A 6,249-nucleotide genomic window follows, 5' to 3' on the forward strand; every position below is an offset into this window, starting at 1 on the left:
CACCGGCTAACTTTGCATCCATGTTGAGCTGTTTGATTGCCCAATAAGCCTTGTACTCCATTTCTACTAGTAAGTGACATGCTTAGCCATACACCACATACACCAACCGATACGGGGAGGTACCAATAGGTGTCTTAAAGGCGGTTCTGTATGCCCATAGAGTATCATCTAGCTTATCGCTCCAATCCTTCCTAGACTTCGCCACCACCTTCTCAAGGATAGATTTGATCTCTCGGTTGGAGACCTCAACTTGACCACTCGTCTGAGGGTGGTAGGCTAGCCCAGTGCGGTGATAAACCCCATACTTACGCATGAGCGCATCCAGATGCTTCTCATGGAAGTGTGACCCTCCATCACTGATCAAAACGCGCGGAACCCCAAATCTAGGAAAAATGATCTTCTTGAACAGGGAAATGACTGTCTTTGCATCGTTGGTAGGTGAGGCAACGGCTTCTACCCACTTTGACACATAATCTACAGCAACAAGGATATACAAGTTACCCTTGGACGATGGGAATGGTCCCATGTAATCAATTCCCCACACATCGAAAATCTCAACCTCAAGGATCCCGTTCTGTGGCATCTCATACCTCCTCGAAATAGTGCCGGCCCTCTGGCACGCATCACAAGCCATAATAAAAGCCTGTGCATGCTTGAACATAGTACGCCAGTAAAAACCACATTGTGACAGCTTAGCGTTTGTTTTAGACGGTCCATGGTGACCACCATAAGGTGAAGAATGACACCTACTGATAACACCTTGAACTTCCCATTCTGGAATACAACGCTTGTACAACCCCTCAGCAGTCTGACGAAACAAATAAGGGTCTTCCCAAAAGTAGAACCGGACATCATGTAGGAATTTCTTCTTCTGTTGATATGTAAGATCGGCCGGAAGAATTCCCCCCACAATGTAGTTAGCAAAATCTGCGAACCATGGTGACTGACTGGCAAGTGCAAGTAGATGATCATCCGGAAATGAATTATCAATCGGTGTAGATCCCTTACCATCATCACACCTCAATCTAGACAAGTGATCTGCAACCACATTCTCAGCCTCTTTCTTGTCGCGGATCTCTAGATCAAACTCCTATAGCAGTAGTATCCAGCGAATAAGCCTGGGCTTGGCTTCTTTCTTTGAGAGCAGATACTTAAGGGCCGCATGGTCAGTATAGACTATCACCTTGGACCCAACCAGATAGGTGCGAAACTTGTCCAAGGCATAGACTATGGCTAGAAGCTCCTTCTCAGTAGTAGCATAATTAACTTGAGCTTCATCTAAGGTCTTACTTGCATAGTAAATTGCATGCAAAACCTTTTCCTTTCTCTGACCCAAAACTGCCCCAACTGCATAATCACTTGCATCACACATTATCTCGAACGGAAGATCCCATTCGGGAGAACGAATGATGGGAGCCGTAATCAGTGCCTGTTTAATCCTGTCAAAAGCCTCGAGACAAGCATCAGTAAACACAAACGGAGCATCCTTGAGGAGGAGCTGGGTAAGTGGTTTAACAATTTTAGAAAAATCCTTGATAAAGTGGCGATAAAACCCCGCATGACCAAGAAAACTTCTAACACCCTTCACATTAACTGGAGGGGGTAATTGTTGAATCACTTGGACCTTAGCTCGATCCACCTGAATGCCCTTATCAGATATCAAATGTCCCAAAACCACCCCTTCAGTAACCATGAAATGACACTTTTCCCAGTTCAAGACTAAATTACACTCTTCACATCTTTTCAAAACTTTAGTCAGATTTAGCAAGCAAGAATCAAAAGAAGTACCATAGACGCTAAAATCATCCATAAACACTTCCATGATAGACTCAATAAAATCAGAAAAGATACTCATCATGCAACGTTGGAAAGTAGCGGGTGCATTACACAAACCAAAAGGCATCCTACGATATGCAAAGGTACCATAGGGACAGGTGAAGGTGGTCTTTTCCTGGTCGTCTGGATGTATGGGAATTTGAAAGAAACCAAAATAACCATCCAGATAACAGAAAAACTTGTGACAGGCCAGCCTTTCTAACATTTGATCAATGAAGGGAAGGGGAAAATGGTCCTTTTTAGTAGCAACATTAAGACGCCTATAATCAATACACATGCGCCAACCTGTGATTACCCTAGTTGGTATCAACTCATTTTTTTCATTTCTCACCACAGTTTTCCCCCCTTTCTTAGGCACTACTTGAACATGACTCACCCACTTAGAATCAGACACAGCGTATACAATACCCGCATCAAGCAATTTCATAACTTCAGTTTTTACAACATCTTGCATGACAGGGTTCAAACGACGCTAGGGTTGGATGCATGGTTTATGATTTTCATCTAGACGTATCCTATGCATACAAAAATCAGGGCTAATACCCTTTAAATAATCAATACTGTACCCAATGGCCTTTTTATGCCTTTTCAACAAAATAAGAAGTTGGGATAACTGGTCTGCATCAAGTGCAGTACTGACAATCACATGGCAAAGTTTTCATCATCTAAAAACGCATATTTAAGGTTAGCAGGAAGATGCTTAAGTTCGGGTTTCTTTACCTTTTTAACAGAACAAACTGGCCGAACTAACCTCTTCAATCTGGTGCTCTCCGGCTCAGATTCTCCACCATTAAGAGCCAACTCCAGAGCATCCACTTCAGCACTCCAAGAACTGCTATCACCTGCAGAAGACTCACAACAAAGCACTGCCTCCAAGGGATCTCTTTCGAGAACTTGGGAGACGTTATAACGAGTAATAAAATCAACTACATCTATACGATAGCATTGTTCTACCTCTAGCATGGGACTTTTTAAGGCACTGTTCAGATTAAAAGTCACCTTATCATCCCCAACAGACAAAGTCAATTACCCACTTTTAACATCAATGACCGCCCCCGCCGTGTGAAGGAAGGGTCTACCTAAGATTATGGGAATTTGAGAATCCTCCTGCATGTCTAGTACTACAAAGTCTACAGGTATATAGAATTTACCTACTCTAACTGGGACGTCCTCTAAAACACCTAAGGGGTATTTGACAGAACGGTCGGCCATTTGTAGAGTGATATTAGTAACCTTAAGCTCACCCATATTCAGTTTAGTACAGACAGAAAAAGGCATGACAGACACACTAGCACCTAAATCACATAAAGCCTTATCAATAAATACAGTGCCAATGTTACATGGGATGGAAAAACTCCCGGGGTCTTTAAGTTTAGGTGGAGACTTATTTTGCAAATAAGCACTACATTCCTCAGTGAAAGCTACAGTCTCTACCTCACAAAAAGCACGTTTCCTGGTCAAAATATCTTTCATGAATTTAGCATAAGCAGGAACCTGTAAATTTTTTACCACTTCCAAGAATCTGCCAAACTGCTTGTCTAGCTTATTCTTGAGTTTCCGGTTTGGGAAGGGGAGTGCAATAGGTGGTATTTGAATATCTGTCCCCTTCTTAACCTCAGTTGTAGCCTCATTCTCATTGACTACCTTTTCAGCTTCCTTACCATCCATAACTATCTTTGGGATTTCCTCACTGACCAGACCACTAGCAGACACCCCAGAATCAACCTCAACCGGCATAGAAGGACCATCATAATCCCTACCACTCCTCAATGTAATTGCATTAGCAGTCTCACTATTTTCGGGTTGTGAAGGAAATTGGCCTGGTGGCCTCCCTGCAATAGTAGTAGCCATCTGTGCCAACTGTGTATCAATGATCTTGTTGTGAGCAGTAAGAGCATCGATCTTTGCATCCTTTTCACTTAGAGATTTTTGCATTTGTAGCATCATGTTTCTCATCTCTACTAGCATAGGGTCAGGCTGTGTGGCTTGAGGTTGTGGTGGTGGAGGTGATGTGTGTTGTCTAGGGAACCCAGGTGGTCCACTAGACTGTTGGTTGTAGTTGTTCCGTGGTTGGTAGGATTGTTGATGTGGGGGTTGGTATGGCTGTTGTGGTTGATGTTGAACTTGGTGAGGGTTCTGGATATTATTGCTCCTGTAGGATAGTAGAGGGTTGTTTTTGTAGCCCTCATTGTAAGAGTTGAAGAATGGGTTATTTTGTTTGTAGGATTGAAATGCGTTACACTGTTCAACAGAGCTCCTACATTCCGGTGCATAATGACTAGACATTCCACAACTTTCACAAACAGTAACAGGTTGGGCACTCATAGCAGCTACACTAGCGGGTTGGGCAGATTGAGTATTGGCTGCTTGCATATTATCAAACTTATAGTGTAAAGCAGTCAATTGGGCAATTAATTGTTCAATTGAATTTAAATCATGCTTACCACCCCTATTAGATAGACCTCTAGGATTCCCATATTGGGCATTGTGAATGGCTATCTCCTCAATCACCTCCATAGCTCTAGGCACCTCAAGTTGCATGAACCTCCCACTGGCAGCTGAATCCAACAAACATCTAGACTCATTGCCCAGACCATTATAAAATTGCTGAATCAAGAACCAATCTTCCAAACCATGTGCGGGCACTCTCTTTGCAAATCCTTGAATCTCTCCCAGACCTCGAACAAACTCTCATTTGCTTGTTGTGAGATACCCAATATCTGACCCCTTAGACGAGCTGTTTTCTAAGGTGGAAAATATTTAACATAAAAAGCAAGAGCCAAGGACTCCCAATTAGTGATTTTCAAAGCCGCCCGATTCAACCCATTAATCCACAATTTAGCTTTCCCACTCAAAGAGAACGGGGAAAGTATCTCCATAGTCTGTTCCAGAGTCAATCCCTTTTGCTTGATGGTGGAACAATATTGGATGAAGGACTGTATGTGAAGATTCGGATCTTCACCTGGTTCCTCACCGTATTGGCGTCTCTCAATCATGTTAATCAATGCAGGCTCAATCTTGAAGGTCTCAGCTGCAATAGAAGGCATGATTGCCTTTGGTAGCACGGACAGACTTGGCTTAGAATAGTCTGTAAGCCGTGGGGTAGGTGGCGGTAGCAGATTTTCGTCACCCATCTCTATCTCTGAAACTGAATCTGTATCTGAAGGAAAAAGATCGCCAATATTATGATCAGAATCAGAGTAATTCCCACACTGTGCAATGAAAGTTCTTCGTCTACGAAAGGTTCTTTCGGGCTCAGGATCGAATGGAGTAAGATTACTAGTACCTACGGTCCTGGGCATAGACAAAGACTACAAAACAATGTGAGATCTGGTCTCAAGGAACGTGAGTTCCTTGAGTAGTAACAAACAATAATCTAGGATAAGCAATCAACAACAGAAAATAAAACCGTCTCCCCGGCAACGGCGCTAAAATTTGACAGGCTAAAGTCGTATCACCTAATCAAAAATAACCTAAGGTCCACTAGCTAGGTAGCAAGGGAAGTCAGGATCGAATCCACAGGGAAACAGGCATTCTTTCTACTATCAATTAATTAATCTAGACTATTATGAACAAGAGTTAGTTTGACGGTTTGCTAAAACTACAGCGATAATTAAACAACTAGGAATCAATATATTAAGGAATCTAGGGCATAGGTTCACCAACAAATAACAATCCAGGACAACGAATAATCACGATAATCAACAAGGTAGTTAATTAGACTAGCATGCTCTCTCGAATCGATACTAGTCACAGACTCAGAATTAACGGGCTCTCGCTACGTATTAATCCTAATTCCACCTATTGACACAAGCCTAAACATCAAATTGCATCTCTCGAATCTTAATTTGATATTGCATAACTACACAATTAAACCTGCGCAAATCTGATTGTATAGTGAAATAAACCAATCAATAGGAATTAATTACAATGCCAACAATCACAATTATTAATCATGGATTCCCAAACCCTAGAAATTAGACTACTCAAGTATATTAACAATAAACAAAGCAATTAGTATGATTGGAAACATAATTAAGGGAAAAACAAAAGATTGAAATAAGAACAATACCTAATTGAAGAACAATGGCAAATGAAAGCTTGAATTTTTGATTGAAAATAAACTAAGTGTTTAGAACAAATTAGAGAGAAAAACTAAGTGTTTAATACTAGAATATGCGATAATAAGATGTCCAACTAAATTAACTAAGGGCTATATTTATAGTTTAGCCCAAAAAGCATTAAGAAAAACCGGAAAAGCTAAGTAAACCGCGCGCATGAGACGTCCTGGGTTGTCGTCGCACGGTCGGGCGACCGTCCGCCCGTCGGGCGGGAAGCTCGAAATCCGCCCGACGGGCGCAGGTCTGCCCGCCGGGCGGAGGGAGACTTCTGGAATTCATCCGCACGCGCCCG

The 6,249-nt window shown here is 42.2% G+C and overlaps 1 non-coding gene across 1 annotated transcript; it reads left to right on the forward strand.

Moving 5' to 3' along the window:
* The first annotated feature begins 4,465 nt into the window (after nt 1-4,465).
* Nucleotides 4,466-4,571, forward strand: LOC130466585 (small nucleolar RNA R71). The gene has a single exon (XR_008926775.1). It is a non-coding gene; the product is annotated as a small nucleolar RNA R71 (small nucleolar RNA).
* Nucleotides 4,572-6,249: the final 1,678 nt, after the last annotated feature.

Source organism: Spinacia oleracea, chromosome 1, assembly GCF_020520425.1.
Source record: "Spinacia oleracea cultivar Varoflay chromosome 1, BTI_SOV_V1, whole genome shotgun sequence".
Lineage (NCBI taxonomy): Eukaryota > Viridiplantae > Streptophyta > Magnoliopsida > Caryophyllales > Amaranthaceae > Spinacia > Spinacia oleracea.